The 27354-nt window shown below is 45.6% G+C and overlaps 1 protein-coding gene across 3 annotated transcripts in view; it reads left to right on the forward strand.

Moving 5' to 3' along the window:
• The first annotated feature begins 5936 nt into the window (after positions 1–5936).
• PIKFYVE (phosphoinositide kinase, FYVE-type zinc finger containing) overlaps positions 5937–27354 on the forward strand; it is a 455233-nt gene continuing 433815 nt past the window's right edge. For all 3 annotated transcript variants that reach the window (XM_073633422.1, XM_073633423.1, XM_073633424.1), the window contains exon 1: positions 5937–6138. The gene's annotated coding sequence lies outside the window, so the exon portion shown is untranslated. The remainder of the gene's footprint in view (positions 6139–27354) is intronic.

The following is a 27354-nucleotide window of genomic DNA, read 5'->3' on the forward strand; positions in this document are numbered from 1 at the left end:
CCCCCTTTCTTAAGCAGCCCCATCATTGGCTGATGTTTGATAGCTGCTTGGTCCCGCCCAACCCCTACATCGTGGCTGAGTTGGACAACTGGTCTTTCTCCCTGCAAGCAGTTATATTGCTTGACAGTTTCACACACTGAGTGGCTCTGGCAAGCCTCACGATCTGCTGCATGTGAAACTCCCCCTCTACCCTGCCAGTATTAATGAATGCTGCCAATCAGTGCTGCCTGTCAGTGCCAATCAATGCTGCTAATCAGTGCCCATCAGTGCTGCCTATCAGTGCCACATATCAGTGCAACCAATTAGTTCCCATCAACACTCCCATTTATTGCAGCCTATCAGTGCCAATCAGGGCCCATCAGTACTGCCTATCAATGCCAATAAGTGCCCTTCAGTGCTGCCTATCGGTGCCAATCAGTGCCCATAAGTGCTGCCAATCAGTGTCCATCAGTGCTGCCTATCAGTGCCCATCAGTGCTGACTATCAGTGTTACCTATCAGTGCCAATATGCTATATGTTTTTTTTCATTAGAATGACTATACATATACAGTTCTCCCTGTCATCACCCCTGAAGAAAGGTACCTAAAGCCAGAATTGCATCGGGTACATCAGAGATTTACCAAGTATTTGTATTTGTTCCACAATATTCTCAATGACATCTACATGTGTCTATGAACATACATGTTTTTATTGATGTGTTTCATTTACTTTTTGTAATAAAATGTATATATTTTTTATACTCTTGGTGTTTATGTCACCTTAAAAGTCCTGGTCCCTAGGGTTCTACTTTTATCAGTGCCAATCAGTGCTGCCAGTCAGTGCTGCCTATTAGTGCCACCAATCAGTGCTGCCAATTAGTGCCCATCAACACTGCCAATCAAGGCAATTAGTGCTGCCTATCAGTCCCCATCAGTGCCACCTATCAGTGCCAATCAGTGCCGCCTATCAGTGCTACCTATCAGTGCTGCCTATCAGTGCCCTCTAACACTGCCAATCAGTGCTGCCTATCACTGCTGCAATTCAGTGCCACCTATCAGTGCGGCATATCAGTGCTGCCTATCAGTGCCCATCAGTGCTGCCTATCAGTGCCAATCAGTGCTGCCATTCAGTGCCCATCAGTGCTGCCAATCAGCGTCAATCAGGGGCACCTATTAGTGCCCATAAGTGCTGCCTATCAGTGCCAATCGGTGCCCAACAGTGCTGCCAATTAGTGCCTATCAGGGCTGCCAATCAGTGCCCATCAGCGCTGCCAATCAGTGCCCATCAGTGCACTGAGTGCAGGGACATTGTCCATGGGGGGGTGTCCTGATGGGGCACAACTGAAATCTGTTGATGTTATTAGTGCCACATGTCGATCTTTAGTATAATAGGTAATCACCACACTACTATTTACATTAAACTTCTGGAGGTAAAATAAAAAAAGTGTCAGAAAAAGGCCTGCCGCTAAGCAGTGTTACATGTTCCCACACCACAAAAAAAAAAGTGCAGCGCTAACTTACTAATGAATAATTTAACAATAATGGTGGAACCCTCTAATGTATTGAAATCTCCACAAACTTCATTATTACCATAATACCGGTCTCTGTGATACGCAACTTCACATATAATACACATCAAACTGAAAACGGGACATAACAAATAAAACTTAGCAGGGATGGTGGAAACCCCTCTACAGATAATTATAATACAAATTAACTTCAACAACTGCAACAACTTTTTAGTTGGGAGGTTCACTCCATTATAGCACCATTGTCCATGTCTTTTTGGACCTTGCTTTGTGCACTGGTGTGCAATCATGTTGGAACAGGAAGGGGCCATCCCCAAACTATTCCCACAAAGTTGAGAGCATGAAATTGTCCAAAATGTCTTGGTATGCTGATGCCTTAAGAATTCCCTTCACTGGAACTAAGAGGCCAATCCCAAACCCCGAAAAATAACCCCACACGAAGAATGGTCAAACATTCCCATGGACTCACTCCTAAACCTTGTGGACAGCCTTCCCAGAAGAGTTGAAGCTGTTATAGCTGCAAAGGGTGGGCCAACTCAATATTGAACCCTACAGACTAATGGCAGGAATACATGATAAGAAAATCGAGTGAAAATTTCTGTCCTGGGAATGATCAGCTGATTATCTACTCGTTGATGCCTGTCAAGTAATACCCGATATCGATATTGTGAACGAAAAAATCGATTGAAAAATTGTGTTGTATCTTTTGCGAATGAACGATATTCTATTCGTTGGTGTGAAGGTCGTCTGTAAAACATCTCTTGAACATTATCACGCATGAGTGCAACTAGTAGATGACCCCACTTGTACGTGAGACGTCAACACTACGTATGAAAGCGATTGTTTTTTTAAAGATTTTTTTATTGATTGGTTAATGTTGGCGACAATTTTGACCAACGAATGCTGTTGAGCGATCGGTCGATTTTCTTACTGTGTATTCCTGCTTTAAGACTGGGATGCTATTACAGTTCATGAGCGTGTAAAGGCAGGCATTTGACAATATAATGTGTGTGTATATATATATATATCAGTGGAGGCTCGTACATTAAGTGGTGCCTGAATTACAGTGGCGAGGGGTGGTTTTGAAGCATCTGATTAGAGCCATAGGCTCTAATAGGCGTCAAAAAAGGTGACCTGCGAGCGCCATTCCTGGCGCTTGCAGGTCACTCAGCCGTGTTAGAAAAGCGAATGAATATTCGCTTCCTAACACTAAACCACCTCTCCACCAATCAGGTGCTCGAATCTGTTACCCATCACCTGATTGGCTGAAACGACAGGCGCTGTGTTTGGACACCAGACGTCCAATCATAGTGGAGGACGGGAGAAGACATTGAGGAGCTGTCCCACCAAGACAGGTAAGTGCAGATGGCGGGCCGGCGGGGGGCACACTGGCAGCATTTGATATGGCACAGTGGCTGGGTTTGATGGGGCACAGTGGGAGCAATTGATGGGCACAGTGGCGGCAATTGATGGGCATAGTGGTGGCAATTGATGGGCACAGTGGGAGCAATTGATGGGCACAGTGGTGGCAATTGATGGGCACAGTGGTGGCAATTGATGGGCACAGTGGCTGCGTTTGATGGACACAGTGGCAGCAATTGATGGGCACAGTAGGAGCAAATGATAGGCACAGTGGGAGCAATTGATGGGCACAGTGGTGGCAATTGATGGGCACAGTGGCTGCGTTTGATGGGCACAGTGGCTGCATTTAATGGCACAGTGGCTGCGTTTGATGGGCACAGTGGCTGCATTTGATGGGCACAGTGGCGGCATTTAATGGGACAGTGGCTGCAATTGCTGGCACAGTGGCTGCAATTGATAGTTTTTTTTCAGAATTTTTCAGTTTGTTTGCACCCCCCTCCCAAAAATTTTGAGCACCAGCCGGGAGAAGACATTGAGGAGCTGTCCCACCAAGACAGGTAAGTGCAGATGGCGGGCCAGCGGGGGGCACACTGGCAGCATTTGATATGGCACAGTGGCTGGGTTTGATGGGGCACAGTGGGAGCAATTGATGGGCACAGTGGCGGCAATTGATGGGCATAGTGGTGGCAATTGATGGGCACAGTGGCAGCAATTGATGGGCACAGTGGCTGCGTTTGATGGGCACAGTGGCAGCAATTGATGGGCACAGTGGGAGCAAATGATAGGCACAGTGGGAGCAATTGATGGGCACAGTGGTGGCAATTGATGGGCACAGTGGCTGTGTTTGATGGCACAGTGGCTGCGTTTGATGGGCACAGTGGCGACAATTGATGGGCACAGTGGCTGCATTTGATGGGGCACGGTGGCTGTGTTTGGTGGCACAGTGGCTGCATTTTATGGGCACAGTGGTGGCAATTGATAGGTCCAGTGGCTGTTTGATGGGCACAGAGGCTGCGTTTGATGGCACAGTGGTGGCAATTGATGGACCCAGTGGCTGCGTTTGATGGCAAAGTGGCGCCAATTGATGGGCACAGTGGCTTCGTTTGATGGCACAGTTGCGGCAATTGATGGGAACATTGGCTGTGTTTGATGGCACAGTGGTGTCATTTAATGGCACAGTAGCTGCGATTGATGGCACAGTGGCTGCATTTGATGGACACAGTGGCTGTGTTTGAAGGGCACAGTGGCTGCGATTGATGGCACAGTGGCTGCGTTTAATTGGCATAGTGGCTGCGTTTGATGGCAAAGTGGTGCCAATTGATGGGCACAGTGGCTGTGTTTGATGGCACAGTGGCTGCAATTGATGTTTTTTTTCAGAATTTTTCAGTTTGTTTGCGCCCCCTCCCAAAAATTTTGAGCACCAGCCGCCACTGATATATATCTATCTATATATCTATAGATAGATATAGATCTATATACAGGCATGTACTGGCCATCGGGACTATCGGGAGTTTCCCGGTGGGCCGATGGCTCAGTGGGCCGATTTCAGTGCCAGACAGCCTGTAAAATTAATGGCTGCATGACTCGTGCAGCCATTAATTTGAGCAACGCTGTACTGCCGGACTCAGCGTGGACACTGCACACATCTTCGGCCACCTCCAGCCCGCCCTCATCCTTTTCCGTCACAGCTCGACTTCCCCCCTCCTCCTCTCCGACAGCTCTTCGGCTTTGTCTGGCAAAACTCATCTCCAGCGACCTCTGCGATAACCGTCGCTATGAGTTTAAATGAGCCAGCCGCCCGTGTGACGCCCTGAGAGCAGCCGAATGGCAGAGAGGTCCCTGGAGAGGATGAAGGAGGCCAGAGGATGACGGTGCTGCAGAAACCTATCCAGGTAACCGGCCGGCCCGGCACAGCCGCATAATGCAGAGCCATTGAATATATAGCAAAGGATGTGGCGTAACTAAAATAACATCAAAAATCCATTCAGTGTTGATAATGATTCAAACAATATGCTAAATCCAACGTAGCTAAAAGTTCATCAAAAGTGTCAATGGTTATTGAAATGTGCAAAAAATAAGTGCATAAAATATTTTCAGCAAAAAAATCATATATAAACAATGCTTATAATTACATCTAAACCATTACATCTAAACCATGTCCATGGTATTAAAGTGAAAAATAATGTGCAAATTAGTCTCTTCGAATGTGCAGAGAAAAAAAATGTGCAAAATATGCAATGTAAGCAATAAGAGTAAGGCCTCTTTCACATGAACGATCCCTTCAGGTCCGCCTGTCAGTTTTTTAGGCGGACCTGAACCGACCCTCCACGGAGCGATCCCCGCTGAGCAAGCGGATGTTCACGGGGCGGATCATCACAGATCCGTCCTGTGTGAAAGGACCCTAAAGTGTCCCAGTGCAAGAAAAAAAACTCTGGGTAGTGTGATCCCACTTGTGAAAGGTGGAGGGAAGTGGGATCACACTACCCAGAGAAGCAAAGTCCTCCAGCACTGTGCTATCACTGCTGCCGGGGTCTTCCCCCTTCACCCGATCTTCCTTCTGGGTTTGCGTGCTCCTGCTGTGTGGAAAGCCGGGCTGTGATGACGTCACTCTTGCACAAGTGCACAGGATACTGTTTTTGTGTGTGTTTGCTAACTTAAAGTGGGCTGTTTTGGATGAAGTCCAGGGCCAAATTTTAGTCCCAGTCCAGCCCTGTCTATATCTATCTATAGATATAGATCTATAGCTATATATATATATATGTATACACGCATGTGTGTTTGAGCTTTGGGGTGCACACACCTATGGACAGGAGGAGTGTCTCCTTCCAAACATTTCCCCGAGATGTGTCTGTGTCTCATGTCAGAGTTGGATGTACTGTATAAATGACAATGTAGCTAATTATTCAGAAATGCAGAAAATCAATCTTTGTGCGGCTTCCTTTATTCCTGCACGTGGTTGTAATGTAGCAAAGCAGCCCAGCTCCACCAGCAAGCCTGTGCTGTCACTGTGTGTGTGCTGTGCGATTGCTCGGCGTGCCGATTGCTTTGGTCTGTTCTCTCTTTAATTGGCGCTGCCTGGCTGGGAGAGCTCAGCTGTTGGCTGGCCGGGAACAGGAAGAGAAGTGACCTGAGAAGCTCTGGATGGTCCTCTGCTGTGTACAGAAGGCGTTCACCGGCACACCTCCGATCCTCAGCATCAGGTGTCGTTCTCCGGACTCTGCTGGCTTCTCTGTATGAGGCAAGGAAGGCATTGCCGCAACCCACACAAGGTAATAGCGGCGGGGCCTCTGGAGGTACAGAATGAACACACATGTCATGTGAGAACCCCGGCTAATGTGCTGACAACCCATTCCAGCTTCCTGCATCCCTCCCTAGGCAGTCCTCTGTCCCTGCTCTGCCCACACACTGATCAGGGAGGAGGGCATGTCCTGCTTGTGTCATAGAAAATCACACCATGGCACCAAACCACCCATAATCCTTGTCACTGTGTCCATGGATAAAGTTAGAGGATCCTGTTAGTGTGTTATGGAAGAAAACACTTGGCAAAGAATCGGAACTACAACTCCCATCCATCCAGGCACTCCGCGCTGAGCCACGCTGCAACTTCCAATCTGACAGCCATGTGTGACATCATCGCGGCTTTCATACCGCTTCTTTTACAGAAGTCAACGCAAGTCATATTGACGTCACAAAAGTGGTGTAGGAACTTTTTCTAAGTCAGAGAGCGACTTGAGTCGCACCGATTAGACCGGTTCCATTTGCAGTTAATGGGGCATGACTTGTCATGCAACTTTGAATTCTCGCGGCAGTGTGAGCCAGGGCTAAATCATATATAAGGTCTTCGAGAGGTAGGCCAGTGTCGGGAACATAAAAAAAAAAAAACGGGGAATCTGATCTTGTCAGTCGTTCTTGAGACCTTTAAAACAGTGCTTCAGTCATTTTTGTGTTTTATTAAAAGTCAGTAGCTACATAAAGTGTAGCTGCTGACTTTAAGGCTGGGTTCACGTTATTGCGAATTGGATGCAGGTCGTGTCCCCCAACCCCCCCCCCCCCCCCCCCCCATCCAATTCACATGTCAGGTTGTGACCGGATCTCTATCGAGCTAAATCACACATTGCCGGAACGAATAGCACAGGAGTTCTGTGCATCTGGTTTGAATTCGGCCAGAAATTGGGACCGAAATCATATCTGAAATGGTGAACACGGATCCCCGGACCCCTTCTGTGAGCCGCTCCGCACGGCAGTGTGAACCCAGCCTGAATAAACTCACACCTGTCCCACGATCCAGCGATTGGCGCCACTTGAACCCCTTTTTCTCTCCCTAGTACCGGCATCACAAGTGTGGGCACCCGGCTGTGACTGCTTGCAGCTTCACAGCGTGAGTCAATTTTATGGGGGCTGTGACATGTCCCAGAAGATTGGAGGGAGGGGGAGAGAAGAAGAACTTCCGCTTGAGTTGCCTAGGCGGCCCAATCGGAAGTGGGAGCTGGATACCTGTCAAAATTAGCCCCAAAAAAAAGACATAGGAAATGTGGCATGTAAGGCGGTGAGAAGTCCTTCAATACAGGGCACTTATACCCCCTTCCTGCTCAGGCCATTTTTCAGCTTTCAGCGCTGTCACACTTTGACAATTGAGCGGTCGTACTACACTGTAACCATGTGAAATTTTTATCATTTTCTTCACACAAATAGAGCTTTCTTTTGGTGGTATTTAATCACTCCTGGGTTTTTTTATTTATTTTTTTTCCTTTAAAAAAAAAAGTTTTTCTTAGTTTCTGTCAGTAAATTTTGTAAATGGGTAATTTTTCTCCTTCACTGATAGGCTGCACTGATAAGGTGGCACTTATGGGCACTGACGAGGAGGCACGAATATGCCATACTGATAGGTGGCACAGGCAGCATTGATGGGGCAGCATTAGCTGGCAGTGGTGGGCACACAGTTCTGGCACTAGTGGGCACTTAATTGTAATCAGGGCACTGATGATCAGTGCCCTGATTACAACCCTAGCTGTCCCCTGTGGGAAGATGCCGCTGATCATCTCTCCTCTTCTCACACTCTGTCAGTGTGAGGCGAGGAGTGCCTGTTACCGGTATCTCCGTGTTTACATGTGACCGGCTGTGAATGGAAACAGCCGATCACATGATTAAAGAGCCACGACCGTGGTTCTTTACACAGATCGGGGTCGCACGTGTCCTAGCAACACGGCGCAGCTGTTCTGGGAAGCTGTCATATGACATCCACCCAGAACGAGAGCCGCACCGCCCAGCCATCATTTGACTGCGGGCGAGAAGTGGTTAAAGCTGAATTTCTTCCACTTTTGGATGGAACTCCGCTTTAAAGTGTTACTAAACCTACAACAGTAAAATCGGTCTGTATATGCAGTAAAGCATGCTTGGTATACTCACTGTGGAACCTAAGGGGTTAATCATTGTGTTTTAAAAAGGAGAGAGGTCTTTCGTATAGCCCCGTCTCTTAGACCACTGATGTTGCAACAGTGGCCGTGAGAGCATGGCAAGGTATGAGTGCCTGTAAGATGTCCTTCAGCCGCGGCAGTGGGTAGCAGGTGTGTCGCCAGAGACGGGTCAGATCGCAGTTGGCAGCAGAGACAGCGTTGCCCTGATTGGGCAGACAGGTAGCATGGGTAGCAAGTGCAGGACCCGCAGGGGCCAGGTAGCAAGCAGGACAGGTGGATAACTGGATGCAAGGTCAGATGAGCCAGGTCAGCAAGAGATGGTCAGATACAGGTTTAAACAGTAGGCAGAGAATGGTTAGGATACAAGCGGAAGTCGGCAAGTAGAATTAGACAGAAGGCAAAGCAAATCCATAGACGGGCCAAGGTTAGGGCAGGTGACGTTCAAGCAAGGTCAGGGCAAGCCGGGTCATTACTGGAACTCGAACAGGGGGTAATAGCTGTAGATCAGACAGCACCACTCAATTACCAGGGCGCTGTGGTAGTAGATTGATTCTTCTTGTCAGAATGTATTGGCTTTCTTGCACGAGATACACGATACGCTGACAGATCTGCAGGAGACCTGCATGGAACCAGTGATCTCAGGCTCGTGCAACAAAAAATAATAAATGCACTTTTTTTTTTTTTTTTTTCTGCAAATGAAGTGCATTTATTATTTTTTGTAAAAAGGTGAACTTATCCTTTAACCAGACACTGATAGAAGTCACAAGACTGCTATATACTGCTGATGAGAAAAGGTATTTAGCAGTAGTTGTTTACTAAAAGAATTGCATTTCCATGTACTGTGGAAGCCCAGATATAGTGAATGCAGTGTCTTGGGTTTAGTAACACATTAATATAAAGAGCATTCACAAATTGGTTTAACAATTTTACTTCCAGCATGATGGTGCACCACCTCACTACCACCGAGACGTGAGAGCATATCTCGATGACATTCGGCCCGGATGTTGGATAGGACGTAGAGGTGCTGTTGAATCCCCCCCATGTTCCCTGAACTTAACACCTTTCGATATCTATCTGTGGATAACACTATGGCTGGGTTCACACCAGTGTGGATTGGATGTGCATTTTACCGCATCCAGCTCGCATAGCAGAAGATTGTGACCGGCTCCCTATGGAGCCGGTTTACGCATCTCCACAACGGCTCCGGTGTGAATTGCACAGGAGCCCTGTGCGTCTTTTGAACTGTTTCGGGTTTGAATTCAGCCCAAAATTTGGGCTGAAATTAGACCTGAAACGGTGAATGGAGATGCACTGGACTTCTGCTGTGAGCCGCTGCGTTCTCAAGTGTGAACCCACCCTTAAGGATGTAAAGTACTGTGGAAAACCACCCACACTGACTGCACTATGGAAAGAAATTGAAACCTCCTCATGCAGAGCAATTCCTGTAGACACTGATGTCTGTATACCATTGGGGAAATTTTGTCTCTTAATTTCCTGGGGATGCAACAGGAAGTTAGAGGGGAAATCTCCAAAGGGCCCTTTTATACGGGCTGTCCGCTTAGGCCCATCCAGTCTCTCCTATGGAGCAGTAAATGTCAGCTAACACCCCGCATCCGATCCGTTCCTGCTTGCAAAAAATAGATGGATTGTGATCCTGTTTTCTGTCCAGCCGGCAGATCGGATAGGATGGAAACGCACAGGCAGTCCTTTTCCATTTGATTTCCCCATAAAGGAGAGTGGGACTATGTCTGTCTGCTCTGAACAGCAGAGTGGAATCCGCTACACGGAGGCACCTGTGTGAAGGGGCTAAAGTTAAACAGTTGTCCCTGAACGGGTGTCCCAATTGGAAGAATTGCCCTTACTATTTGTTCTAAGGATAAATGGAAAAATCTAGATTTCGACAACATTTTGTCACCATGCAAATAAAGGGGTGAATCTCCCCAATGGGTTCACAGACAGACAGAAATTAAAACGTCATGAGGGTCTAACCCTTTCAAAACATACAAAAAAATGTCACTTGGATACATATTAAAGAAGAACAGATATAAAAGGCACTTTATAATGCAACTCTGTAACCATAAATATAGTTAACTATTTTTTTTCTTATATATAGCAGGACTTGGAGAGAGAGGGAAAATCTGTACAAGAAACCAATCAGTTGTGTTGCAGGGCAAGGTGTGCCCTGGTAAGAGAGCAGAAAGACAAACATGAGTTTATCCTTGTGCTGCTTTTCATTTTACTGGGAAATTGTAGGGTAGGGAGGGGACTTGTAAGTGAAAGTGTGGGGGGTAAAAAAAAAAAAAATCTGCAGCAGAGAAAGGTCAGATCCTGGATGAGCACAGGCCTTGGCTTCAAAACTGAAAAAAATAAGTATTGAGAAACATTAACACATGTATAATCTCTGTCTCCATCCACACAAAATCTAGAAATAGGCTAAAGTGTATGCAGAGCAAAGAAACTGGTTTAGTTTAAATCCAAATGCAGGGAATTACAAAATGACCCTTGCAGTAAGCACCTGTGACAGTTATAGGCTCTGTGACTGTGTGAGTATAGGCAGAAGACACACAGGGTCCTCAAAGATACAGCTTGAGGGACTCCAGAGTGTTGCATCTGAGCGGTGAAGACTGGGCTTTCAGCTTTCTCCAGGTCTTGTAATCCCTGATCAGGGTCTAGAGCAGGGGTCGGGAACCTTTTTGGCTGAATTGTAATTCCGTGAGAGCCATACAATATGTTTAAAACTAAATACAAATGTGTGCATTTTATGTAAGACCAACACTTTTTAAAGTACAATGTCTGAAAAAAAAAAAGTCTGAATTCTTTTTTCTTTTTTTTTTTTTTTTTTTAACAATCTGTGATTTATCCCTTAATAAAGAACACCTGAACAAAGAAATACGGCAAAGTTGCCGAACATGACCTGACCTCTAAATTCTTTTTAATAACGTTGTTATGCTGTTGCTAACGGTAGTATGTCTTAAAGGGGCGCAAAATTAAAAAAAAGAAAAAAAAAGATTTTAATAATGCTTAAAGTGAAACAATGAGTGTAATATTCCAAAATGACATTTCTAAAGGAAAAAAAGTCATGTAAAATTACTATCGCTAGCGCCGGCTAAAATGAATGGTCGGTCCGGCAATACACAACAGTTCATTGATAAAAAACGGCATGGAATTTCCCCACAGGGGAACCCCGAACCAAAATTAAAATGCGTGGGGTCCCCCTAAATTCCATACCAGGCCCTTCAGGTCTGGTATGGATATTAAGGGGAACCCTGCCCCCCCCCCCAAAAAAAAAAAAAAAAAAATGGTGTCGGGGTCCCCCTCAAAATCCATACCAGACCTGATTTTAAGGGGAACCCCGGGGTCACCCGATTATGTAAACGGATGACCCTGCCCCCTCTGACAACACGGGGAAAGCCACAGGGAAGTCCCCGTGCATCAGAGGAGGGCGGGGTCACCGGGTGGCCCCCGCCCTCCGTTTTATATAAAAAGCATCACACGGAGGAGGACTCCCACCGAGGCAGATCGTGGGGACGGAGCGGAGAAGAAGCTGGAGGAGGATACGGGACGAGAAGAGCGGAGGAAGAACAACACCGAAGGAAGACCAGAAGATGGAAGAAGAAATTAATAAAGGACTTATCAAAAACCGTCTCTTGTGTGTTTTTTTTTTTTTTTTTGTGAAGAGGGGGGCCGGGATCTGGGGGCCCCCTTGTTAAAGGGGGCTTCCAGATTCCGATAAGCCCCCTGCCCGCAGACTCCCACAACCACCGGGCAAGGGTTGTGGGGATGAGGCCCTTCTCCCCATCAACATGGGGACAAGGTGCTTTGGGGGGCTACCCCAAAGCACCCTTCCAATGTTGAGGGCATGTGGCCTGGTACAGTTCAGGAGGGGAGGTGCTCTCTTGTCTCTCCCCCCCCCCCCCCTTTTCCTGCGGCCTGCCAGATTGCATGCTCGGATAAGGGTCTGGTATGGATTTTTGGGGGGACCCCCACGCTTTTTAATTTTGGTTCGGGGTTCCCCTGTGGGGGAATTCCATGCCGTTTTTTTTATCAATGAACTTTTATGTGTTATGTGTATTACCGGGCCGACCATACATTATAGCCGGCGCTAGCGATAGTAGTTTTACATGACTTTCTTTTTTTCCTTTTAGAAATGTCATTTTGCTGTCAGACTGTTCTAAACATGGGGAAACATGCGCCCCTTTACAGGCATACTATAGACACCCCCCAGGTATGAAATTTAAAGGAATATTACACTTTTATTGTTTCACTTTAAGCATTATTAAAATCACTGCTCCCGAAAAAACTGACGTTTTTAAAACTTTTTTGCATTAATACATGTCCCCTGGGGCAGGACCCAGGTCCCCAAACACTTTTTATGATAATACCATAAATATAAGCCTTTTAAATTAGCACTTTTGATTTTCTCCCATAGACTTTTAAAGGGTGTTCAGCGGCTTTCGTAATTTGCCGCGAACACCCGAACATAAAGCCCATCCCTACCTGCAGCCATGAACATGAGCGTTAGGAAGTGAATGGATTGAAATACATGAGAATGTCTTTATATTTTTAACGTTTTAATAATTTTTTTTTTTTTATTAAAGATTTGTCTGTGCGCCAGATGCAGCCATCAAAAGAGCCACATCTGGCTCGCGAGCCATAGGTTCCCGACCCCTGGTCTAGAGAGAAGAGGCTTCAAAGAGTTTGGGTGGGAAGAAGCCTCCAATCCTGTACACAGGTCCTACTGGAGACATGCAGGGTGTGCACTCTTGGGGGCCCCTTTTTGGCCATAGGGCTGAGGAAGTCGAGAGGACTAAGAGAATCCAGATGACTGGGAATCTGGAGGTCTCAGAGATAGCCCGGACTGCCGGAAGAGTCCCTTTTTGAGAGGCCAGGGAGTAGGGTGAGGTGATCTAAGAAACCAGTGAAAAAAGCAGCAACGATTTTGAAGAGGGAATGGGGTGTCTTTACAGCATTTATCTTTAACATGTTTTGATGGTGAAAACCCCTGCGTGGATGAGTTTTCTGTTGAACTTTCTTTCTTAAAAAAAGTGGACTGACAAGCTCTAAAATGAAATTCTGACAGGATCTCACTAAAATTGCTACTACCACTGAGCCAGCTCTCCTCCAAAGACCACAGCACTATAATGGTTACTAGCTCCTGCAGGCTTCCTCAGCCAGTGCGACCTGGGCTGCATTTGCACGACATCGCATGCAATGTATATGAGGACTGCGAGAGCCTTATTCCATATTCCCCCCCCAAAATTGACAAGAATTTAACCCTTGTATCTTGTTTAAACTCCGACGTTGCCATATCTAGGCTGCAAGATGGGCTCCAGCACTGTTGCGTTCCAAATGTACTACAGCAAGGAAGCTGCATAGGTGTGAAAGGACCCATTGCTGGCAGTCTGCTACTGGTTTTTATTCTTTTGCTATCTGCTTCTCAATGGCTGTCTGAGCCCAGGGAGCCTTTATTATCTATGGTCCTACACTGTACGTAGAATACTGGGAGAAGATGGAACGGTGACAGCTCAACACTGGATGGCTCTGGCTCTGTTTCACAAGTAAGGCTGTCATAATGTGCTAATGTGTGGTTCACGCTACCATATTATGGCATAACCACCTCGGGCAGATTTTATTTAAAAAAAAAATAAATAAAAAATTTCAATAGGGCTACAAATTGTTAGCAAACTTGTCATTCCAGATACTTCTTTTTTTTTTTTTTTTTTTTTTTTTTTTCTGCCTCCTTGTAATGTCCTCCCATGAGCTCCCAAGCCTTTCCTTTTCCAACCTCGGTTCCATTTGTTTGGAACAAGCAGTGTATGTTTGTTGCGGTCATGTGCACTGCTCTATGCACACTTCATATCGAGAGAGTGTGGCTACATTCCTATATACAGTGGGACCATGGAGAATGAACGTAGCCACCCTCTAACAGGAAGTCAGGTCAAAGCAGCAAAATAAGGGGTTTGGAGATTGGGGTTGTTGGCGTGCTGGGGTGAGAGCAATAGAAGGAACTTTGAGTTAAAGCTGTTCTCCACTCTGTAACAAAATATTAAGTTAGCAGCTACAAATCGTGTACCTGCTGACTTTTCAGAACAGGACACTTACCTGTCCATGGATCCAGCGCTATCCTCACCTGGGCTAGTTTTTCACTAGCCTTCGGGCTCCTGGCATTGGCATCTTAAGTGTGGGAACCTGGCTGTGACAGCTTGCAGCTTCACAGCCAGCTGCCCACTGAGCATGTGCAAGCCACTCTGCACATTGTGAATGGTCTTGCAGTCTTATGGGACCTGTGATGTGTCCCAGAAGACTGTGGGGAGGGAGAGGAGAACTTCTGCTCGGACATCTTATAAAACTAGATACCCACTCTACGCCCACCCTTGGGGTGAAGATAAAGTATTTAGTCAGCCATCAATTGTGCAAGTTCTCCCACTTAAAAAGATGAGAGAGGCCTGTAATTGTCATCATAGGTATACCTCAACTATGAGAAAAAATGTGGAAACAAATCCAGATATATATATCTCTATCTATCTAATATTTGTAAAGAATTTATTTGCAAATTATGGTGGAAAATAAGTATTTTGTCTATCAATAGTTCATCTCAATACTTTGTTATATATCCTTTGTTGGCAATGACAGAGGTCAAATGTTTTCTGTAAGTCTTCACAAGGTTGTCACACACTGTTGCTGGTATGTTGGCCCTTTCCTCCATGCAGATCTCCTCCGGAGCAGTGATATTTTGGGGCTGTCGCTGGGCAACACGGACTTTCAACTCCCTCCAAAGGTTTTCTATGGGGTTGAGATCTGGAAACTGGCTAGGCCACTCCAGGACCTTGAAATGCTTATTACGAAGCCACTCCTTCGTTGCCCAGGCGGTGTGTTTGGGATCATTGTCCTGCTGAAAGACCCAGCCACGTTTCATCTTCAGTGCCCTTGCTGATGGGAGGAGGTTTGCACTCAATCTCACGATAGATGGCCATATTCATTCTTTCATGTACACGGATCAGTCGTCCCGTCCTCTTCTTTTTGCAGAGAAACGGCCCCAAAGCATGATGTTGCCACCCCCCATGCTTCACAGTAGGTATGGTGTACTTTGTTTGCAACTCGGCATTCTCTCTCTCCTCCAAACACGACGAGTTGTGTTTCTACCAAACAGTTCTACTTTGGTTTCATCTGTGGAAAAAGATTAGGTCCCAAGGATAATGCGGACACAGAGAAAATTGCAAATTAGGGTACACCCAAATTATATGTAAAAAATCTGTTCACTTTATTAATACGAAGTATGTAAATGTAACAATGTAAATATAAAAGCAATGATGCATCTCAATGAAGGATAGAAACAACTGCTAAACTTGGATCACCAACATGTTTTGGAAGACAAAAAGGAATATTTTTGACTTGTATAGTTCCTTCTTCAGGGTTTCTAGAAAAGCAGGCTATTCCATTTCTACTGAGAAAAAGGGAACGGAGTAATATATCAATATTTGAAGTAAGTAGTTTACAAACAACTGATTTTAGCATAGTAATAGTATGGCACATGCAAAAGATGGACAGATAATATCTTTTCTACTTACAGATGTATATTCAAATTTTGCAACAATGCACGTCAGTAGATGAAACGTCAGGCCAGGGGTGTTTACTAAGCTGTACCTCAAAGCTTAATTGGTGTATCTTATGGAATCAATCTCATGTATGTGAGATGCAGGCCGAGTTAATTGCAGCTGAGATAAATGGAGACAAATTGCCCTGAAGCAGTTCAACAGTGCTCACGGGGATACCCCAAAAGAATCCGGAGACGGGTATCTATTAGAAATATTACAGGATGTAACCATAAGGGCAAAACAAACCATGGCCCATAAAAAGTAAAATTAACATATTGCCATAGAGGCATGGCAAGAGTTCAATACGGTGTTTGCATTACCTGTAATGCAGGTGTCAGAACATGCTCTCAGGAGTCTCTGGCGTTTCCTGGCTGTGCAGCAAGTGGTGCTATTAGCAGCAGGAATATATATGCCCAGGGACCCGGGGGGGGGGGCGGCAAATCAAGAAAATTAGTAGTGCAATTAGTTACTAGAAGTAGGGGGAGGAGAAGGCGAGAGGCAGGCACTGGGGATCATCAACTGGCGCCTCCCCAGATCACTCGCACCGCCGGCTCAATCCCCGTATTCATCTCCTGCAGGGATCCCCCGGTGGATCCGTCGTCACCACGCCTAGCGCGATGACGTTAGATGTTGACACGGCCACCGACATGGAGGTGGGCGGATGCACTGGGCGCTGGAGATGCCCAGTGCGCATGTGTGGAGGACTACTGTCTCCAAAGAAGCGTTCGCTGATGCAACCCTATAGGGGAGCGGCCCCAAGGGTGGCACATAGTGCCACCGATGGGGGGGGGGGGCCCCCCCCCGTGTCGGGGAGCCTCGGTGTACCACCAAGAGCAAGCCACCCCGAACACCATACAAAGTAAAAAAGGTGTAGGTACAGCAAGGTCTTTTCCGAGGCAATCGGTTGCCATCTGAACAATTGAGTCTCTTGTTTATGCAGTATCTCTAATAAATAAAACAGATGATACTATAATGCAATCAATATAATATGACATTCACTTGTAATGACAATAGGCAAAAAACCTATAAAATTGGCGTACAAAAGAAGGGTGCATGTGCTCATTCATACACAAAAACATACTGTCATGATTGAAAGGGGGAAAGGAGAGAAACAAGGAAAAAAGGGAATAAGGAGTAGAATTACATGTCTTTGTCAAAGGAGCCTGAAGTGAAGCCTGGTAAGAAGGACCTAAAACTAAAGGCCTCATTGAGGCCAGGGGGCGAGGTGGCATTTCGATGGAATAACCACCTAAGCTCCCGTTGAAGGAGGAGTTTGTCAAGATCTGCTCCACGGGTGCCAGGGTGTATTCGATCCAATACCAATACTTTGATCTTAAGGCAAATGCCATTGTGAGTTTGTAATCCATGTCTTCCCAGAGGTACATCAGGGTTGCTAGTTTGCATAGCCTTGATGTGGCGATATAATCGTTGCCATCATTTCTGTACGGTTTTGCAGCTGCATAGCAATAAATAGACAACTGCACTCGCCTGGCAGTTGGAAAAATGTTTGGGCATAAAGCGCAGTCCATTGGGCAGGTATATATTCCTTCTAGCGTCCATGTATTTGCAGTATGTACATGAGCCTTACGGAAATGTTCCCAAAGTCTTACGTGGGTCTCCGATCCCTGAAATTCGCTTTTGACCAAAAGGTCACCTAAAGAGGTGGCATGTCTGTATGTTAAGTTGGGTAGGGGGTACATAGGGTCCCACAGTGGGATCAGATGTGAGGAGATGCCAATATTTTCTACAAATTTGTCTGAATGATAAGTGATCATTGGAATATGTGGTAATGATCCGGCTGTGGGTCTCTGGGGATTTGTTTTTAATACTCAACAATTCGTGTCTCTTAATGTTATCTGCCCGCTTAAAGGCCTTCTTGAGGCTTTTATGGCTATAACCTCTTTCCAAGAGGCGCCTTTTCAAGTTGTTGGCTTCTCGTTTGAAATCTGAGTCAATTACGCTTGATCCTTAAGTATTGTCCATAGGGGATGGATTGAATAAGGGGTCTGGGATGGAAGCTGGATGAATGAAGAATGGTGTTGCCTGTGGTAGTTTTCCTGTACAGTTTACAAGATAACATGTTTGTGTCATTCTTGAATATTTCCACATCCAAAAAAGTGATCTTAGAAGGGTCAGAAATTATGGTAAACTTAAGATTAAATTCATTTTGGTTTAGGGCTAGCAGACAGTCATCCAGTAGTTTAGGTGGTCCATCCCAGACCACGAAAATGTCATCTATGTGCCTGTGCCACATGTGGCACAGGTACATAGAGATCCTCGTCGCAGAAAATGGTTCACTCCCACTCCCCCAGGTACAGATTGGCGTAACCAGGGGCACAACAGGTGCCCATGGCCACGCCCTGCACCTGGAGGAAAAGTCGATCATCGAAAGAAAAAACATGTTTTAGAATATATTCCAAGGATAATAGTATGAAGTCATTTAAAAGAGCTTTCGTGATGGCTGGTCTGTGAGAGGATCCTTTGCATGCAAGCAAGCCCCTTGGAGTGAGGCATCGAACTACATAGTGCTTCCACATCAATGCTGGCAAGCATGCAACCCTCTGAGATTTGTACACCCTCAATAATTTGTAGCAAATGAATGGTATCACGTATATAGGAGAGTATGGAGAGAACAAAGGGTCTGATGTGCTCGTCTACAAGGCGTGACAAGTTTTCCGTGATGGCACCATTGCCTGAAATTATGGGTCTCCATGGAGGGTCACTGGTATGTTTGTGGATCTTAGGAAGAGAGTAGAAGGTTGCTAACCTCGGATGGGGAGTACGGATGAAATCAAGGGTTTGTCTAGAGATAACCTTATTTTGGAATGCCTCATCCACAAATGCATAAAACTTATTTTTAAACCCTTCAACGACATCTGGACCAACTGGGCGGTACCAATCCCGGTTGCTTAAGATTTTCATGCACATATGGCTGTATTTTTGTCATTGTCCATCAAAACTATACTCCCCCTTTGTCTGATGCCTTTATGGTGATTTCATGATTATTAAGCAAATTTTGGAGGGCAGCTTTCTCATTTTTGGTAAGATTATCCGAAATGGGGGGGATATAGGTTTTAGGTTTCTAATTTCTTGAGTCATTTTTAGGAATGTAGATACACCCTGGTTAGAGCTGGGTGCAGGATATAGTGAAGATGGTGTGGGGTGTTTTTTTTTTTTTTTTTTTTTTTTGGGGCGCTTTCTCCAGAGGTCATTACACCCGTGACGAGGGCTTCTAGATCAATAGTATCAATAAGATCTTTGGGTTCACTCTCCTCGAGTAACGAGTTTAGGTTATCCAGTTGCCTTTCACTCAGGGTTCGAAAACCCTCCATGTTGGGTTTGGTCTTATCGAACATACTTTTTAAAAGGAGTTAGCGTGTATAAAGGTGAAGATCTTTGATCACTTCGAATTTGTCCATTTTATTGGTTGGAACAAAAGTAAGGCCCTTGGAAAGAACCAAGATTTCATCTAGTGTGAGGGGGGTGGGCGGAAAGATTAGCAACGTTGAGATTGGTGGAGTGGTGAGGTGCTAAAGTGGCAGCCGAGACGTGAGAGTGGGGAAGTTTCCCTGATTCTTGGGGAAAAACATAGTTGGAAATTTGGGAGTGGTAGGAGGGCATGCATCCATTCCAGCTGTCGGTCCTGCCCCCGCGCCAACCTCCACCACATCTTGTGGAGCTGGGTCATTTCTGACAGCTGAAGAGGACGCATCAGTGTGGTGTTTAGGTGGACGTTTTTTGGTGCCTAATGTGGAGGAGTTATCACTGTCCCGTCCCCATTTAGGTTGTCTCATACGTTTATTTTTAAAGGATCGGGAAGATGCCATAGAGGACAGAGATGAATTATCTGATACATCTGTGTGTGTGAGGTGTTCTGTGTCGACTTTAGTTTGCGTGGGCCTCCTTTTGTTAATTGGTTTGAGATTTTTAGAAAACCACTTATAAGCTCTTCCTTCATCGAAGGCTTGTTTATCTCTCATATATTTGAGCTCCTTTTTTAGTAAGAATAGATTTGTTAAGCAATTCAATATGAGTCTTAAGAAGGTTTTTTTTTTTTTTTTTTATCATTTAACTCCTGAAATGCCGGATGAGCCTGTAGTGGTTTAATCCTGGAATAGATTTTGTCAATGTTACAGTTGATATCAATTAACCATTTTTGATACTCTTCAATTAGGAGTTTCATCATTGTACTAGAGCAGTTTTTTAAATTGCTCTCCCATGCCATTTTGAATGTAGAGTCTACATTATCAAATGATGGGAAGATTTGTACTCGTAGGCCTAGGGGGTTTAGATCATCCCTAATGTATTCCTCAAAGCTTTTAATGTGCCAATGAAGAAGTGACTTCTTTTCCAACCACTTAGTAAGGCCCGAAAATAAAAAATTTAATTCTGAGATGCGTGATTCATTTTGGCCAAAGTCCTGTTGTAATTTCATTGCAAAGTCATCCTTTGGTTTCATCTGACCATATGACATTCTCCCAATCCTCTTCTGGATCATCCAAATGCTCTCTAGCAAACCTCCAGATGGGCCCGGACATGTACTGCCTTAAGCAGGGGGACACGTCTGGCACTGCAGGATCTGAGTCCCTGGCGGCGTAGTGTGTTACTGATGGTAGCCTTTGTTACGTTGGTCCCAGCTCTCTGCAGGTCATTCACTAAGTCCCCCCCCCCCCCCCCCCCCCCGTGTGGTTCTGGGATTTTTGCTCACAGTTCTTGTGATCATTTTGACCCCACGGGGTGAGATCTTGCGTGGAGCCCCAGATCAAGGGAGATTATAAGTGGTCTTGTATGTCTTCCATTTTCTAATTCTTGCTCCCACAGTTGATTTCTTCACACCAAGCTGCTTGCCTATTGCAGATTCAGTCTCCCCAGCCTGGTGCAGGTCTACAATTTTGTTTCTGGTGTCCTTCAACAGCTCTTTGGTCTTTACCATAGTGGAGTTTGGAGTGTGACTGACTGTCTGAGGTTGTGGACAGGTGTCGTGTGTGGTGTGTTTTTTTTTTTTTTTTTTTTTTTTTTAATACTGATAACAAGTTCAAACCGGTGCCATTAATACAGGTAATGAGTGGAGGACAGAGGAGCCTCTTAGGCCCCATTCACACTAGCGCGTTTTTTGATGCATTTTGCAGAAATGCACGGGAATTTTTTAACATGGGTTCCTATGGAACATGTTCACATCAATGCTTTTTTGTATCTCCGCGTTTTTGGAAAGGGTCGGGGACTTTTTCTCATGCAAAATGCAGCGTTTTGCATGTAATGGTTTTCAATGGACAAGCATCAAAAACGCAAGTGCACCTTTTTTGCAGCGTTTTTGGTGCGTTTTTGGTGCGTTTTTGCCGTTTTTTTTTTTTTTTTTTTTTTTGTAATTTTTTTGTAAGACTGTAAAAAAAAATGAAAAAAAAAAAAAAAAAAAAAAACGCAAATCGCGGCAAAAACGCGGCAAAAACGCCGCTAAAACGCGGCTCAAAAACGCGGCAAGCATGAAAAAAAAACCTCCAAAAACGCTCAAAAGCAACATGCATAGGTGTGAATCGAGCCTTAAAGAAGAAGATACAGGTCTGTCCACCATAATTTGCAAATAAATTCTTTCAAAAATCAGACAATGTGATTGTCTGGATTTGTTTTCCACATTTTGTCTCTCATAGTTGAGGTATACCTATGATGACAATTACAGGCCTCTCATCTTTTTAAGTGGGAGAACTTGCACAATTGATGGCTAATTAATTAAATACTTTTTTGCCCCCACTGTGTATATATACATACATACATACATACATACATACATACATACATACATACATACATACATACATACATACATACATACATTTAGATGGCTCCATGAGAAAGACAGGGGGTTTTGGAGTCTAAGACTGCAGGTGGCAGCCTGTGTGTGCACGTCTGTAGCAGGCAGATGTGGCCCGCAATCAAAACAGCAGGAGGCTATAGTTTGTTTATACAGTGATGGTGGAAACCCCCCCCCCCCCCCCCCGCGAGGGATGATTACTGTTTGAACTTTTTCGTTACCTTTTAAATAAGTGGGCTGCCATGCCCTAAAAAACGCAGTCTGGAGTGGCACGTTTTGGGAAAACTGCATGCACCACTTGAACCTAATCACTCCGGATTGTCACAATTGGTGGAGAATGCGGGCATGAATGGCGCTGTTCCAGATCCTTGCATGCTGGAAACAGTGAGTGTCAGACTGTGTGTATTGGTGTTGCTGTGTGAAGCAAAGTGATGGGAGCTGTGTCCCAGCTGTAAGGAGACAGTACCAAAAACCTTTTTTCTGAAGGAACTGTTCATCTGTTGCTGCAAAGATGCATGTTGCCCGTAGCAACAAAGTCGAGGTCGATCGTGAGACCTATGGTGGAATGATCCTTATGAGAGTCCTGGCTGGTGGGCTCAAGAGGAACTGTTACAGCCAGTTGGAGAAGCTCTGCAGAGAGAATGCGGTCTCCCATGGTAACCAGAGACGAAGTATCGTCTGGATGGTGGGGCTGCTATGAGGAGGTTGCTCACTGTTCCCACAAAGAGGGCTGGGATGCCCTAGAAAAGTCATCTGGATGGTGGGGCTCCTATGAAGAGGTGGTTCACTGTTCCCACAAAGAGGGCTGAGAAGCCAGAGAGTCTTTCATTGCACCCAGTAACCGCATGGGGTAATACAGCAGGAGAAAGCAACAGGCTGACTGGAAGCTCAAGAGGAGAGCGGTTGCCCCTAGCTACGCCTGTAATTCCAAGTCTGCAGACTGGGTGAGAGAGACTGATTATGTGACTGTGCACACAGGAGTGGAAGTGACCCAAAATGGGAGATCCCCTGTTTGTGCTAAAAAGGACTTGCCTTGCTGCAGTGCCCTGTTCAGTGGGGAGGAAATTGTTAAAGTTAAAAAGCTTGAGGTCTGCAATGAAACTCCATCTGTTCATGCTGATGAGGATGGGGTACAGCAACATCGTGTGGTTGAAAATGTGTTGCCACAATGCAGGATAAAATAAAGTGATGTGTTTAATGTTGAGCAGTGTAAAACTGACAAGCAGTGTTTCAGATGCTGTTGAACCTCTTGGTCTGTCTAGATCTCATTGGGACGATGTAGTCCAACAGAGCAATACCTACTGGGATGATTTGGCCAAGAGACTAATGGCAATGCTGGATGAAGCTTTTGCGGCTAAAAGAGTAGTGGATGCTATGCCTGCTGTGCCAAGAGAGTTGTTTGCAGAACAGCCTATAGGCCAAGGTGCACGGGTTGTTGCAGAGACGAATCCTCTCATGACTGAAGGTCCGAGCGAGTGTAAACGCACAGCGGAAATTGTGTCCACAATGAAAAAAAGAGAAAATGTGTATTTTGTGACAGACATGCTTAATGAAATGTTAGCATCATGGATTGTACAGCCAGTATATATCCTGCCGTCCTCTCCTGTGTTTGGAGAACTGGTACCATGGGGTATGGCTGATTGGAGCTAGATATTGCAGGCTATACTGTGCAGAAATCGCAAATGCTTGAATCGTTTTATGCAATGTTTTGTATTGATGTGGAAAGTTGTCTGTGTGCTGGATTGCTTCATCCAAAGATTTGTGTATGACAGGCACTCTGGAGCTCTGTTAGACAAGGCAGAGGCATTGGAAATACCAGCGGTAACAGAAATGGTGAAAACTGGTGTGGAAAAAAGTGTTGTGCAAGAACAGTCGCTGATGGAATGTTGGACAACAGGGAGCGATGTGAAACTGTGGAAAGATCCCATAGAGCGTAACTGCTTCCCTGTGTGTGGTCCCTCCTCAGACACTGTCCTAGCATGCAATGGGACCAGAGTTCCTGGTGGTTTTGAACTGGGTAATTTTTGATAAAGCGGTTGCCAGAATAACCACGCAGGTATCGGCGAACCTGAAACCCAAAAAGTGCTGGGTAAAGTTGAGACAGATGCCGTAGTAGGACCACTACAGTCTTGGGAGAGTAGATCTGGGGGGAGGTGAGAAGAAATGTAAGCTCCCAAAAATTACGAAGAAGTCCGCATGGAAGCATACCAGGGAAAAAAGGGGGTGGGGTGCCCCTTTAAGAAGAAGGGTTTTGTATTTCTCCCTCCGGTGCGAAACAAGGGGGGAGGATATGTGGAGATGCGACCCTGTGACACAGGTGTATATGAGCAGTGTGTACCTGATTTTGGCAGGAATACTAATTGCGCACCTGTGGGCTGGGTTCATAAACATCCCAGGAATAGAGGGCAGTGCTCAGACTTGGAGACAGCTCCACCCGGCAGACAGGAAGTCTGGCCTAGGAGGTCGGGAGAGTCCCAGTAGGAGACGGCTCCAGGAGAAAGAGACAGGAGGTCTCGGAGTCTAAGACTGCAGGTGGCAGCCTGTGTGTGCACGTCTGTAGCAGGCAGATGTGGCCCGCAACCAAAACAGCAAGAAGCTGACGGTAAGCCAGGAGGCTATAGTATATACAGTGATGGTGGAACCCCCTTGCGAGAGAAGCTTACTGTTTGCTTGAACTTTTTCGTTACCTTTTAAATAAAAGTGGGCTGCCATGCTCTAAAAAACAGTCTGGAGTGGCACGTTTCTGGAAAACTGCATGCACCACTTGAATCTAATCACCCCCGGATTGTCATTCATATGTACGTTCTCTGCCAAAGATGGAGGCGAGACTGACAGCCACAGCGGAAGCAGGCGCCCCAAGCACCAGTCAGGCCCGGGTAAGATGGGTACAGTGGTGCTTTTTTTTATTCTGATCCATATGGGCTTATGTTTTGTTGGATCCTACCTGCAGGGAGCCTGTGCTGCAGTCAGAAGTTACTTAACTCGGACCCTGCAGTGTGGATTGGATGGTTGCTGTTGGGATTGCACTGTTCGGGGCACTATTTCCTTTTGTCTGGTGGTGGTCTAGCTGTGCACTAGGGGTTGGTAAATAATATTAGGGGCCCTAGGTGAGTTTTTTAACTTTTTTTTTTTTTTTTTTTTTTTCTCATTGCAGGAAAAAGCATTAGGAAAGTCGAAGCATTCAAATCCACCAAGTCAGAGGAAATGTCCCTCCTGCAAGAACCCTCTTAGAGATTCATGGCAGAAGGCAATGTGCAGGTCCTGTATTAAGGACTTGGTTGAAGATGAAATGTCCCAGCAATACAAGGACTTGTTCTCTTTGTAGATGTCAGCAAGGTCGTCGGCTCTGTTGAATTCAGGCAGACGTGCTGTCTTTTTAAAAACTTGTTCTGGTGACACAGCTTCCAAGATTAACCTGTGCGGCTTTCCTTTCTTGGGTGATCATCTTCTTCTTTTTGGTACGGACCTTGAAACGGTCTTGGACAGGACAGCCGCCAAAAAAAAAAAAAAAAAAAAAAAAAAGCTTTCCTTTCCAAGAAGAAAAAAATGATTTTTTTTTAAAAAGAACTTTCATACTGTTCAACAGCCCCTTAAAAATGGGGATCAAGGCCACAAGAGCCGCTGGGCCCCCTAAAAACAAATAACATTTTTACCCCAGTAGGGGAAGATTGTCTGTCTGCCTTTCACCTACAGTGGAACAAAACTACAGGCCTGTTTGTGAAAAATGTCATCTCCCAGGGATACAGTCTGGAGTTTTCAGAGCCACCCCTGAGCAGATTCTATGTTACAGCCCTGCCAAGGGATCAGGAAAAAAACTTGCAGTGATATGAGCCTGCTGCAGGATCTGATTCAACAAGAAGTGATTATCCAGGTCCCAAAAAGTCAGGAAGACCAAGGCTTCTATTCCCATATCTTTCTGGTGAAGAAGCCTTCGGGGAAGTATCGGTTGATTCAGAACTTAGATTCTGAACGTTTCGATCCGCTACAAAAATTTTCAGGATGGACACGATCCATTCAATCATGAAATTACTGACTCCAGACAGTTTCCTGGCATCCCTACATCTAAGGGACGCATATTTACATGTCCCAATAACTCAGACTTCTCAATGCTTTCTACGGCTGGCTCTCAACTTGGGGACCTCCGTCTGGCATCTCCAATTCAGAGCTCTGCCATTCGGACTTTTGTCCTCCCCCAGAATCTTTACAAAGATAATGGTGGAATCTCTGGAACCTCTGAAGCTGAGAGGGATTTCAGTCATCCCATATCTGGACGACCTGTTTTTCGCAGACTCCAAAGAACAAGTCTTGACAAATCTCCAGGTGTCTCAGGCTCACCTCAAGGAATTAGGGTGGCTCTTGAATCTAGAAAAATCAAATCTAGAGCCCATGCAGGAGATGAAGTTCTTGGGCTATACCATAATCTCGGTGCTTCAAAAAGTTTTTCTGCCACAGGAGAAGAGGGAGAAGATCCAATCTGTGTCATTCAGATCAGCCATGGCAGTCTTGGGCCTTCTCACGGCATCAATTCCAGCTATTCAGTGGGCCAGATTACATTCCAGACCCCTCCCAGATGAATATCTTACAAAGATGGTCACACCAGGAGCCGCTAGAAAAACAGTTCAGACTTACCTTGAGGAATCCAACCAACCTGACAAAAGGTCTTTCCCCTCGACAAATGTCTGACACAAGTTCTTGGGGCTGGGGAGCCCCCCTGAACGGTCAAACCTCTCTGGGGGCCTCTATCCAGAGAAGTCTTCATTTCAAGATTGATTATTTTTTAGTGCACTTGCATGAAGTAGGCCAGTAGCCCTCCCAAAGTTTTTCCCAGTTGGGATTTGTCTGTCTCGTATTACAGGATCTCATGGGAGCTCCGTTTGAACCCTTACAGGAAGCATCCTTACAGAACTTGGTTCTTACAGCAATTTATCTAGTAGCCATCACGTCGGCAAGAAGTCGCGAGCTTCAGGCCCTGGCAGTCACAGAACCTTTACTGAAGGTCTTTTCAGACAGAGGGTGTTATTTACTAAAGGCAACTCCACTTTGCACTACAAGTGCACTTGTAAGTGCAGTTGCTGTAGATCTGAGGGGGACATGCAAGGAAAATAAACAGCATTTTTGCTTGCACATGATTGGATGATGAAATCAACAGAGCTTCCCCTCGGATCTACGATTGCACTTACAAATGCACTTGTAGTGCAGAGTGGATTTCCCTTTAGTAAATCAACCCCAGAGTGATCCTTCAAACAGACCCAGCGTTCCTACCCAAGGTTTCTTCGACCTTTCACCGCTCACAGGAAATAGTCCTGCCCACTTTCTCTTCAGCCCCTGCCAATCCAGGTGAAGAAGCTTTTCACACACTGGACGTGAGGAGATGTTTGTTACACTTTTTAACAGTCGCTAAAGAATTCAGAAGGTCAAACGCTGTTTGTAATATTCTCAGGCTCACGTAAAGGGGAGAAAGCTTCCAAAAGCACGCTGGGCAGATGGCTTAGATTGGCAATCACGGAGGCCTGCAAGGCCAAGGGAGAAATACCCCCCCTCCAGGTATTGCTGCTCAGTCTACAAGATCTTCGGCAGTTTCCTGGGCCGAAAGGGCCGGTGCTACGCCTGAACAAATTTGCAAGGCTGCCACTGGGTCCAACTACTTGACATTTCTCTGACATTATAGGT

This window comes from Aquarana catesbeiana, linkage group LG06 (assembly GCF_042186555.1).
Source record: "Aquarana catesbeiana isolate 2022-GZ linkage group LG06, ASM4218655v1, whole genome shotgun sequence".
In the NCBI taxonomy this organism is placed as follows: Eukaryota; Metazoa; Chordata; class Amphibia; order Anura; family Ranidae; genus Aquarana; species Aquarana catesbeiana.